This window comes from Chaetodon auriga, chromosome 19, assembly GCF_051107435.1.
Source record: "Chaetodon auriga isolate fChaAug3 chromosome 19, fChaAug3.hap1, whole genome shotgun sequence".
Lineage (NCBI taxonomy): Eukaryota > Metazoa > Chordata > Actinopteri > Chaetodontiformes > Chaetodontidae > Chaetodon > Chaetodon auriga.
The window spans coordinates 20,185,134-20,198,654 of record NC_135092.1 but is presented as its reverse complement, the minus strand read 5'-3'; positions in this window follow the sequence as shown (position 1 = coordinate 20,198,654).

The window sequence follows — 13,521 nt, the reverse complement described above, 5'->3', positions numbered from 1 at the left end:
CAGCAGCGGTTTCTGAGAATCCGTGCTTGGAGCAACCTTTATGTGTTCAGAGGAGCCTGACGCTCTCAGCTGTTGGAGGTTTAGTATGTTGGAACATCTTTGAATACGACAATGAGGAATTCAACGAGGAGTGATGAGAAACTAGATGTCTGCTGGCACAGACCTGGGAGTTTTCCACATAGAAGTAACCGTTGACCTGGATTTCTACCCTACGCATGATGCTAAGATCAAATTTAGCCCTGAGATGTCTCTAAATACGGACTTGGAGGTCATGAGTCAAATGCCCTTGCAAAGACCAACAGTGATACGAGAACCCAAGTAAAAGCTCTCCAGTGATCTTACCCCCAGTGTTTAGAGATTATACAATTATCTGGCACTTGTGTTTGTCAAATCAGGACCACGTTTCCCATGACCCTGATTACTTCCTGTTGTCAGGGGGACAGATAAGAGCCGATAACGGGCCTTGTTACGAGGTGATATGTATTCAGGGGTTAATTTGGTGAAATGGCTAAACTGGAATACACGTGTTTTGCTGTTTGGTGCATTAAAGGCGTTTCTGTTTGTTCCCGAAATTCAGCAGATTTATAGAAAACTAACAGAGGAAAAGGCTCAGTTTTAGGTTTCTAGTGTTTCTTAGCCTCACTGCTGGCGTGGCTTTTCCTGTAGGGCCATCATGAGATTCACGTTTGTGGTTTTGAGTGAAATATCTCCACAGCTGTTCATGTTCGCCTCAGGATGATTTGTTTATAACTTCAATCATCTGACCTTCCACCTTGAGTAAGAGTCAGTTCGTCCAGTTTATGACCAAATACCTGTGTAATCAGTATTCATCATAATGTTATTAAATTTGCAAATGTTAGCATGCTAGCACGCTCAGTTAAGCTGATGAACATGGTAAACATTACCTGCTAATCTGCATCTGCACATTAGCATTGGTATTGTGAGCATGTTAGCATGGAGATGATAGCATGTTGCTCAAAGCAACGCTGCACTTAACATTGTAATCCATTGCAAGTTAGCACTCCCGACTTCAAGTGAGTTAATGTTGGTAAACTCAGGCTCAATGGATTTTTCCCAAGTTTTGGCCTGTTTCCACTTCAGAGGTCTTTTTGTGTGTTAGCACAGCCTAGCTAGCATGGCTGTAGACTAACAGTTGTTTTGTTGTGTTGTGTTGTTCTATCCAAACAGCAACCATGCAGGAACGCCAAAAACAGTTCCTTGATTGACCACTTGAGTCTGCATCCAAAAGTGAGTCAATCCCCATAGACCCCCATATTAAAATGGCAAACTTTACAACAGCCTGGTACAGGCTAATTTATCGCTAATTTCCTCTTTCATGGCGACTGTAAAGGGGTGAATTTTTATGTAACTCATTCATTTCAACTACATTAAGGCTTAAAGTTCTGCATAATTATGGAAACAGCCACTTTGAGTGACAGCTAGCTGCTAGGTTTCAGCAACCATCACTAAATTAAGCAAATCTTCCATCCTGCTGTTAGCATTTAGCTCGAAGCCCCACTGTGCCTCAGTACAGGCGCACAGAGCTGCTAGCATGGCTGTAGCTCTGTTTGAATCCAAGTCCTAACACTACTGTGTGCTGTAGCTGCTATATATACATCCTATAGGGTAACATATACATCCCAGGTAAGGCTGCCTTTCAACAGGGACCTGCCTCAATACATGTGAACCAAAATTAGCCAACAGTTCTCAGAACTGTCATGGTGTTGCTTCACATTGTGATACTCTCAGTATTTGAACAGCGTTATATCATTGTTTGCTCAAAGAGCTGCCTCACATTTGCTCAGCCAACTCTCCCCTGCTGACGCAACGGCCGAAAGAAAGTCTTCAGAAATTAGATTTTTATTCGTTAACGGTTTTTGTGTTATATTGTTTTAATTGTATGCTTGTTTTCTGATTGCGTACCAAACAGAAACTGTGTCTGTTTAAAATACTCTCTGAAAAGAAGATTGTGTTTTTCTTCTTGAGGTCAAATAGGAGCCGAAATAAAAATGGGATTTTTCTGTATGTGCCAGTTGAGCAAAGGTTAGTCTGTTGCCTAAGAAAACCTGTTTGCATTAGTCACGCCATGCAGCCTCGCTGAAACACGCTGGACTGCCATTAATCATGTTTTTCAAGGAAACTTTTTCCCAAGAGTCTGTGCTATATTTGAATTGGCTGTGCTCTCGGTGCAGAGTCCCTGGCACTGTGTGAACATGTATCTAAATCATCTGCCACGACCCTGTCAGTGCGCTCCATGCTACTTTCCACTCCACCATTAGACATATGTAATAGAAAAATAGCTAATTTCACGCTCTGTCTCATTATTCTATGTGTGAGTGAATTCCTCATGCATGTGCTGTAAATTGAAGATGACCGTGGCTTGCAGGTGTAATTTAAACTCTCTTTTTGACTGTTTTTAAACCTATGTTGGGTATTTTTTTTTATTTTTCTACAAAAAAAAAAAAAAAAAAAAAAAAAATGGAAGCAGCCAAGAATTGTTTGTGTACTAAAGAAAAGTATAAAACACTTACGCAAGAGGTTTGACGCCAGGCTGACTGTACAGCATGTATCGCCTGGGGGACTGCTTGAAACGAGTACAACAGTACTACAACAGTAGCCAATACACACAGTACACAGTACCAAACATTACTGGACATTGATTAATGCTGCGTGTTCTAATGTGCTGCATTCAGGCAGCGCTGCAGAGGAGAAGCCAGTGTGGTGGAGTCAGGCGAGCTGTGGGGTGAGCTGTGGGCAAAATGGATCAAATTAGTATAATTGCTAATTAAAATCACGCGGTGAAAATTCAGATTTATCAGCATGTCCATCACATCGTCATTTACATATATATGTACAAACACAAGCGTCTCAGATGACTGTAATAAGTTATTTTTTACCATTTTATCATTTTATGACTTAATCACTATTCAGCTATTCTTACATACTTCACTCTTTGTTACTAATGCAACACGTAGTGAGCTACAAAGTAAAGTTATATTCACTGAATATATTAGCAAAAACATGTTTTTGATTGACATAAATAGTTAGTCCTGAAAGTTTTTCAATCACTTTTTTGAAACAAAGTGTCAGTTTATCCTTGTGTTTTTATTGCATTTTTCAGTGTAACTTATAGTTAAAGTTTCTGATTTAGTTTGTTGTCCTGTGTCACCCATAGACTGCTACAAATGCTCAATGACTGGCATCAGTTGCACATTAAATTTGTCAGCACATTAATAACAAGTTCATTTCCTCTATAAGTTCACATGATCCAGGTCGGCCTCTGAATGATCTGACCGATCACGTAGAATCGTCACCATCGGTGGCGTCAGTCACATCCTCATTTTTTCTGTTCTCAAAACCAGTTTCAAAGGAACGTCTGCTGCGCCGGGAACCTGACACGCTACTGTATAACACAAACATGTGCATCCTGCTATCAGGGCAATTTATAATAATAGTCACACAACAAGTCAAAACAAGAGTCTACAGTCCTGCTGGCTCGGCTGAACTTAAGCACAGTGTTGCTAATGTTAGCATGCTAACATGCACCCAATCACAACACTTACGTCATCTTAGCATTTGGTCTCGCTAATGATAGCAGGTATAATTTTTACCATGTTTACTATCTCAGTTTAGAGCATTAGCATGCTAACATTAGCTAATTAGCGCTACATTCGAGGCTGATGGGAATGTTATTTGTTTCAAAGGCATTAAAACAAAGTGAAATCTTAGCTAGATGATGGCGTGACAGGATAATCAATGTTGTTACAACATCTGCACCAAATTAAATGGAAATCCATCCAATAATTGTTGAGAGATTTCACGCAAAACCACAGTGTCAACATCATGGCGGCGCTCTGTGAGAAGTCATCATCTGAGCTTTTAAACCTTTTCTGAAAAGGACATTAATCACTAATCAATTAATGTTTAAAATACAGGAACTCTGCCACATTTATCCAACAGTAAAAATGATTAAATGCCTTGGTGGGCCGTTATTTTTCCCGTGACTTAATGCACAGCTCTTTATGTGCACGATACTGTGATTCACATACATGACAGGAAGGAAAATTATCCCGTTATAATCATTAATCACCGCCAGCATCTCCTGCCATCTGCAGCCGTCCGACAGGTCATCAAAATTAAAGCGTGTAAAATGAGAGGGAGGGTCTTATAACTGAGCATCAGGGACATGTCAACATGCATCAGGGGTTTATAATATATCAAGATGGTGAGTGATCTCCTCTAATGGATCCCTGTTTCATAGATTAACAACAGAGCTCATTTAGTTAATCACTGAGGTTTGGATCAAATTTATAGATTTGATGCTATTGACCATTTCAGAAGAGCAGAGCAATTACATGAAAGCCACGAGGCCAGATGTCTGACCTCTGATGAAAAGCCAAGAAAGCAGAGCTGACAGCGACATTAAACTGAATTATTCCTCCGCTGCTTTGACGCCACGCCGCCGTTGATCTCTTTTGTTCTGTTTACACTTGCTGTCCCTCCTTTTTGGCTCCGATGAAGTGATCTTGTAATCCTCACATTGCGGCGCACGGGCATTCCTCCTTGGCTTTACATCGAGCGCATTAAGGCGAAACACATTTCATTAGATGGCCGCAGATGTACGTCAAGTTGGACCTGAGCCTAAGAGGATTGTGGCTGTGTTCAGAGCATGCATGTTGGACCTCACATATGACTGGCTCAAGCTGCTTCATCGCAGTCCTTCATACTGCACAGATCACAACCCCAATTTCTTTACCTCATCAAGTTGCCATCTGGACTTTTTGGGCTTAAAGCTCCTTACGGCAAATTCTAGCAAATTCCATCAGCGTGTACGTTCGTGAACGTATATTTAAAGTCATGTATGTGTATGTCAGTGCAGCAGTTTGGGTAATCCTGATTAGAAAGCTTGTTTTTGAACTAAAAGGCATGTTGTACTTTGCTATATTGCATTTTTAAATATACATGTAGGTACTTTGCTTCAATGGCATCCAATTTTTATCCGTCACAAACCTTCAACATCACGTTTATCAATGGCTTCCTTAAAGGAACAGTTTGAGGTATCACTCATGTCTGAGTACAGTGAATATGAAGCTGCAGCCAGTTAGCTTAGCTTAGCATAAATACTAACGCAGAATGAGTGCAATTTAAGTAGTAAGTAGTTTAACATTTTGGGGAATTCGCTTATGTTTTTGTTTTTTTTTGCTGAGAGTTAGATGAGAAGATTAATACTACTTTGCGCATCTACACAGTGAATATGAAGCCACAGCTAGCAGTCAGTTATCTTAGCTTAGCATGAAGACCGGAAACAGCTATTCTGGCACTTTCCAAAGTTAAACAAATCCATCTATCAGCGCCTTTAAAGCTCACTAATTAACATGATGCAGCTTGTTCGTTTAATTTGTACAAAAAACAAACTGTACGAATGAAAAATTTTGGTTTTTGTTGCTTAAATCGTCCAGCACATAACCTCCATACAGATATATTATGTGGTCATTAGTGAGTTTTAGGGCTCTGATAGCTTAGCTCAGTCCAAAGATTTAAAAACCGCTAACTGTGTCCCATTGTTTCCAGTGTTCATGCTAAGCTAAGCTAACTGGCTGCTAGCTGTAGCTTCATATTTACTGTATTGACATGCGAGTGGTTTCAATCTTATTTATTCTATGGCAGAAAGTGAACGGGTGTCATCGTTGTGTTTGTATGTTCGTTCCAGCTCCTCCGCGAACCAACAGACGTGCATTGTTTTGTTTATTTGTTGTAAAAGCCATTTCAAATCGGCTCTGAAAATCCCTTTATGATATCTGTTGTACCTGCTCATATTCCCTCATTTGATGATGGTTTTAGCTCTGCGGCTCTGTGACATAACATCCCGGCTCAGAACAGGAGCGCACGGACTCGGTGACGGGGATTACGGCTCATTCTTCAGAGCGCTGGGTTTATTTTGGGGTCCGACTGGATAAAACAGGATTAACATCACAATGAATCTCCGGGCATTCGCGCTCGGAGGTCAGCTCCTCCGTGGCCTTTGACATTTGAAATGTTTATAAATCCCCATCTGTGTTGTGATAGCTAAACATAGATTTGATCAGCTGTCATTCCAGTGAGGTGTCCATTGTTGATAAGTGTCGTGCTTTTTTTAGAGGGCCTGTCCGCTGGTGACGGGTTTTATCTACCGCTGCTTGTTCACTGCATGCTGTGGCTCCTGGTCCACGTTTGGTGAGCGATTTCTTCAGGTATGTTTTATTTCTAATCTGCTGAACACAGAATAACATCAGAATGAGCTGTGTATATCTACAGAGGGAGCAAATCTCGAATTTGTGAATCCTACTATGGCGAAGACACGACCTATTCTTCCTCTGATTGGCTTACCCTAACCAATCAACACTCCTCATGCCTAAACCAAACCAACACAACCAACACAGGAAACTAGCCAATCAGAGGCAGAGCAGGGCGGGTCATGCTTTTGCTACAGTAGAATTCTTAATTAAGTGAGCGCGTCCGCCATATTGCACCACCGTGTTTCTATGGTGGCCCAAAACGGACAAAAATACTTGTTCTAAAGAGGGCTTTTCTGGCAGTTTTCACAGCCAGCGTAGGTGTCTATGATGCAAGTGGTACGCAGTTAGTTGCAATCTGCAACCTCACCACTAGATGCCCCTAAATCCTACACACTGGGCCTTTAACTGTAAAACAGCTTAAACGTTAAAGCTAAATCCGCTAAAATCTTTCTTTTAAACATCTTTAAAGTAGAGCACAGAATAAAACTAAAATAACAAAGAGCATGCAAAAATAAACAAATAAATAAATAAATCAGGTTGCCAATGAAAGTGAGCTCTTTTCCCAAAGTGTTTCTGTAATTATGTACAGATTCAAGTAGATTTAAATTTCACAAAGTGGTTTAAAAGACGCTGCAGTGCTCCACAGCTGAGGGTCCGACGCCTTTATTTTAGATGAAAGACGACCTAATTAAGATTAGAGGAGCTGTAGAAAGAGGAGGGCAAATAACAGAACATCAGATTCATGTAAAAAGATTCAGTGCAATCCAGCTGTTATGGCTGAAACACAGCTGAGGAGTCGGCCTGCGTTTCCAGGCTTAAAGAGGAACTCTTTAATTTCACACATCAGTCAAAGCCAGACTGGAAACTGTGATGAAAAGAGAAGCATAAAATAGGTTAAATCAATGGGTGAGGGTCCAGCGTTTGGTTCAGTGGTGTGAAACAGGATCTAGAGAGCAGGATGAGGATTTCATAAAGAGCAAATAACAAAAGAATTAAGGCTGGAGCCGATTCTAATGTGGCGAGGAACCCAGAGCAGTAAACAGCAGCGTCCACAGTGAGCCGAGATTGAAGAGGAGAAACCTGAAGGCCAATATTCAGCTGACAAGCGCTCTGTCTGTCACCGCCGTCCTCCATGTTCACATATTTCCTGTTTGAAACTGCTCAAACCGCAGCTCTCTGACGCCGGCCTCTGAGGAGCAGTTTGTGGCTAACTTGTCTTGTTCAAGGGCGCCATTATGAAGGAGAAAATAGAGTTTGTCATTCACCACCAGGTCAGTTTGTCTGCGACGGCCGAGCGAGGCTGCAGCACAATGACAGTTTCCATCACCTTGACCGAACACGTCATGAGCTCGAATTCATCATTGTGCAGGTGCAGCTCGATTATTGACACGATTCTACAACACAAATAAACTTACTGTCACCTGCACGATGAAGCCCTGAAATTTATACACATTTATGAAAAAATCTTTACTTATTTACAACAATGGCAGTAAAACAGCATATATCTTTTTTTTTGCCAAGCTATTAGTTTCAAGAGGAAAATATTCACAGATTTCAGATTCATGAAATCTTACACGACGCTGTTGGTCCCCCCAATTTGTGTTTATTAGAAATGTTAGCATGATAACACACTACAGTAAAGTGAAGATGCTAAACATCATACTTGCTAAACATTAACATATTAGCGTTTTCTTTGCGAGCACGTTAGCAGGCTGATGTTAGCATTTAGCTCAAAGCTCAGATGGCTGTTGTGGCTTTAGTCTCTGATGACCTGTGTGTCTGAAACCACATTAATCAGTGATTTAAAGGCCCATAAAAGCCCAACATCACTTACATTGTGTGTCTTATGTTCTGCTGCCGTGGAGATCGTGTCATTTTATGATTGGCTAACCTCTGACACGTGCCCTTAAGGAAAAATCGAGGATTCAAAGCAATTCACTCTTTATAGCCTTGAGCGCAGCACTCAAGAGGAAATGAACGAGCGAGGGTGGAAACCGTAATAAAAATATCATTGTCTTTGATAGAGCTGTTAACGCCCGGCCGCGAAGTCAAATCTAACGTCTTTGTTTCGAGGCAGCAGAGATTCGGTTCTTAGTGTTTGTGTTGTGACCTGACAGACTTGTTATGAAATGAATAAATCAAGCCCTAATGGAATCAGTTTACGGTCCGGCCTGCAGCACTTTGACTTCTATCTGCACACTTTTACTAATCAGAGCTGATGTCATTGCAGCTGAGTGCGCCTGACCTCGTTAATTATTGAGAGACCCATATTACACATTAGCAATTAGATAATCTCCCCCAGCATTATCTTTGAACATAGTCTGGAGACAGCAGTATGGATCTACATTCCACTTAGTCTGGACCCTTTTGGGGTTTAAAGCCCCTGAAATCTTCAAATCATAAAACATTAAATATTCAGGAATAAATAAGCAACAGTTAAAGTAAAAAACAACTATGGACTTTGTCGCTTTGGATTGATCAGGTTTGATTGACAGTGACCAATTAATCCACCAACTGTCACCAGACTCAAATGTTGCAACATCCTGATTGGTGGAAAGTATGGTGACATCACTGCCCACTTCAAACCAGAAGAGCACATAGAATAATATTCAAAGAAATGCAGATGATTTTGTGTTAATTGAGGATCACACGGCTCGTAGTAAGAATAACGTGTGTTACATATTGTCGTAAGATATTCTTAAACTTCATGTTAAAAAGTATTTAAAGTGCAGCATGAAAAAATGTTCATTTGTTACTTCTATTGTTCTAGTTTTGGAACTACAGTTCCTGTAATTTGCGGACTTTTGGGCATCTAAACAGGAAGTTTAAGGCAAGTTGGCAGCATTGAAAGCATGCCGAATTAGCTATTAGCAGTTTCTGTTAGCAGTGTACTTATTGATGTACACACAACTATCACTGGATTACTTTCATACTGACGAAAACTTAAAAATATGAAGTTTCTAAGGCAAGTTCTGAAGTTATATGGAGCATCTTTTTTTCTTATTTCTCAGCAGATGAATGGATGTTTATTCATGGCTGACATTGAGGTCATGATATTCTCAGAAAGTTTAGGCTCTAGAAACATGGTTTTATGTCTCGTGTGTTCAGATTTGACCAAGTTATGACTCTGAGAAGTTATTTCAACTTTTAAGATTTCTTTTTTAAGAGCTTTTGCAGTGACTTATACTAATCTTTTGACCTGCATATTGAAGTTCAAGGAACCGCAGTGATCTCTATCACCTGTTAAAATGATCCCATTCACAATAGACTACGTGCCTTCATATCTTCCAGACACCACATATTCCTCCAGCAAGAGTCGCTGAGTCAGGATAATGGCCTCGATTATTGATTAACAGTCAGGGTATTTACTGTGTGCACACTTCTGCAGGGCAGCCACAGGGTGCGATGCTCTCAGCGGCATGTGACCGGGTGCTAAAGTCGTCTTATTTCGTTTGAAAGCGTGGAGGCTGAGGTCGCTTATAGTGTGACTAATCGCTGTTTCTCTCAGGGTTCAGGTGTGCATGCAGCTGCACACCTGGAGGCTTCCCACTGTGACAAATGCAGTCACACCAGGAAGCTTCCAGGAAGGCAGCCTTTGGCACTGGGCCACTGGGGTGGAGTGTTATGTCTGAGTCTGCCCGATACTGTATGTATTTTTGGAAAAGTTCCCTGTGAGCCTTCAGCTGAGGCTAAACCCTTTAGCTGAAGGTTAGTTGGCTGTGTTCTGGGAAGCAGGTTATCTTTGCTCAGTGGAAAGCAGAATGTGTCTTTGTACATGGCTCCATGGTCCAGATTTTAGGCGGCTCCTGGTTCGTTCTCATCAAAGTTATCAAGATAACTCTTGCTTCCTGGAACATGTCAGTCCCCAACAACCAGATCTGAGCTCTGTGGATTCACACCATTGTGATTGTATCTCGCCTCAAAGGCTCGATGGTGGAATCTTTTTGGTTTCGTTGAGACTTCAAGGCAGTATCTTGATTGTATTGATGGAGAAGTGCCAATCAAATCCACATGACAGCGAAAAGCACGAAGGCTTTTTCTTACTGGACATGTGGCGTCCTGCTGAAAAACTCGTTTCCTAAAGCTGCAGCACTGTGGATGCTTCTGTGGATTGACTAAAGCCTGGAATGTACATCACTGCTCATGAGGAGCTTGTTAATGCTTGGCAGGCCGATGATTGATGGACTTTGGTCCCAAATTACTTCCCTGGGATCTCTTTCTAAGAGGTACTCATCAATGCTTCAGATATATCTGTTAAATATTAACAGAGTGCTGTGCAATGCCAGAGCCTCTGCTCCCTCTATCAGGGCTTTCTAAGATAAGCCGTCTGAACCCGTTGCCTTATCTTTAAACCTCATCCTTTACAGCTCTGCAACCGGTGTGGCTGCATTACAGTCCGTCCATCTGACCTAAAAGAGGAAGAATTGCTCTTCTTAAGGGACCAGAGAATAAAAAAGTAAAGTCAAAAGTCATTTTTAAGGGTGATTCTTAGTTTTTTTTGGCTGGCAGACATTTAATAAGAGTAGTGTTTCTTCAGGTAATCTGTCTTATAGACAGAGAAGTTCGGCATCATTTTAATTTATGATTTGCTTTATAATATCTCCACCTTCTGTTTATGTCCTCGTGTTAACCCCGAGCTGTTGTAAATCCCTGTCATGAAATATCCTCTGCATATCATGACCTTTAATCACAGCTGTAGGAGCTCCATTAACGTCACCACCTGCAATCTGCTGAAGTAGCCTGTAATAATCACACATGAGCAAAAAGGCCACTTACACTACGTCAGGATAGTGCTTCACCGCTTGAAATGATCATGGCGGCGGTCGTGTTACAACCCCCGATAAAGTCTTATCCTCTAAAGTCCAGTATGAGCGTTTAACGTTAATATTATGTTTGATTTTCTACGGAGCAGCAACGCAGTCAGAGCTGTTTTCTGTGGTCTTCAAACAAAACGAAACCAAATGGAGCACGAACATCACAAAAGACACACCAACGTCCAAATGACCAAAACAACCAAAATCCTAATAAAAGACAACAATACTAAATGAAATATACGTACACGCGGGGAGATCATATCGCTTTCACTCACATACCACCTTAACAGTAGTAAACAAGTATAAGACAATTACCACTCTGATACCAAAATGAAGTCAAAGCAACAACCGTTCACCTCTACATATATCGGAAACACCTTGCTTAGTTAACATCATCAACATCTTCATCATCAACGGTGATTTTTGAGGCTTAAATAGGGGTTGATTTGAAGTGCAAGGCTAGCTAACTAGCATTAGCTCAATGTGCAACCAAAACGGTCACTCATGGATAAACCTACTATTCCTTTACTTTCTGTAACTTTCACATTCCGTGCTAGCAGCGCTAGCGCTGTCGCGAAAACATTTTTAAAGCATTAAACTTAGAAATATTAAGTGCAACATCGCTCTCGTGCACCAACCTTCCTTTGCTTTAGCGCTTACGGAGCACATGCTATGCTATGCTATTACCCCAGCAGCGAGCTCTAAAACTATACATATGTAAGACTCATATCAATTTTGTTAAAATTCACAAGTTGAGCCAATTTGAACTTTTCTTTTATATTTACTGCTGGGTAGTTTAATCTATAAATATGCAACATATTTTAGGAACTCATCTCAGGTTTTGTATATATATATATATAAAAAATCCTTCATCTGTAAAGTAAGGAGTTACTGCAGCTGTAAGATGCAAAAAGTAAAGTATTTCCCGCTGAAGTGAAGTAGAAACTGAAACATTTACATTTACACTCTAAAGTCTTACCTTTAATGTCATTTTTACATATTAAATGCACCTGCTCAGGATGCAGACCCCTCATATGAAGTATCATAAAAAACACAAGTTTCAGCTACTAAACGTACAGATCAGTACTTTCAAATACTGCAACATGCCATAATTGCTGAGTACTTCAAGAAAGCAAAAAAGGAAAGAAATGCAGTGAATTCTCTCCAGATTACTGTCAGATTAACACAGTGTATTGTCTGTTACATCAGTGTAAAATGTCGATTCATGTTCTGTGTTTATTAGCAGTAAAATCTCGTTTTAGCTTCATGAATTTTAGATAATTACTCTTGAAATGTTTGAGGTTTGGTGTCTTGACTGAATACAAATTTTGTGATTGACGCAGAGCAGAAACGCGACCTGAAGAATAATGAACTTACTGCAGTAGAAGACTTCATTATGGGTAAGTGGCACATTTTATTTCCTCATTTCACATTTGTACAAAAATGAGGAAATGATTCGACTCTGGTTTGAGGGGATTTGGACGGTGGCATCATTAACATTAGCATTACTTTGATCTTCTGCAGTATGTTGAGTTCTTGAGTAGTGAAATACTCTAAAGCCTCTGCGCTATCGAGGCGGTCTGTACACATAAGGGAGCAGTTGTGGAAGAAGTATTCAGATCGTTAACGTCAGTAAACGTTGCAGTACCACAGTGTACAAATACATGTTCCAAGTTAAAATCCTGCAGTCTATGTAATAGGTATTCTTTTAAAATTTTAATCCTGCTGGTTGAGATGAAGCTAATATGAATTTACTGATGTCTTTATTAAGAATTTAATCTATAACAGTGAGCGCACAGAACATCCATTATGCTGAGATTATAAGTGTGTAGCTGTCAGATTAATGCTCATGTGAACTTTCCACTGCTGCAGATGAACACCAGAGGAGGTTAAACAGAGAGAACAGCAGTGGTTTGAATCTGGTGAAAAGTTTCCATGCTGACATTATGCTGTGGTTTCGTTGCATCGCTGGTACGAACATCACGTCCTGAGTTTGTAGCTTTCAGGTTATCAGAGATGTTTCGCAACACGAGCTGAAGGCTTCCAGCTGTCATTCAGAAAACTGGTTTGAGCACCAGCGAAGAGCTGTGATACTCCAGTCTGCTGGAAGCTAGACTCAAACTCGTTTGATGACCCAAATCTAAGAACAGTCGGCTGTTGTGTGGTTGGAAATAGAAAAAAAAAAAAAAAAAAAGATTAAAAGATTCATAGTTTTATGTCACGTTAACATGCTCAGCAAATCTGCAGGCAATGCTAATGTTAGCATGCTAACACGCTGATGTTAAGCAGGTAGAAAGCCTCCCGCGTTCTCCGTCTTAGTTTGCATGTTAGCTAACATTTGCTAATTAGCACTAAATGCAAAGTGCCGCCGAGGCAGGACGTCGTCACACGAATACAAGAACTCGAATGTCCGTCCCAAATTTGTCAGCAAT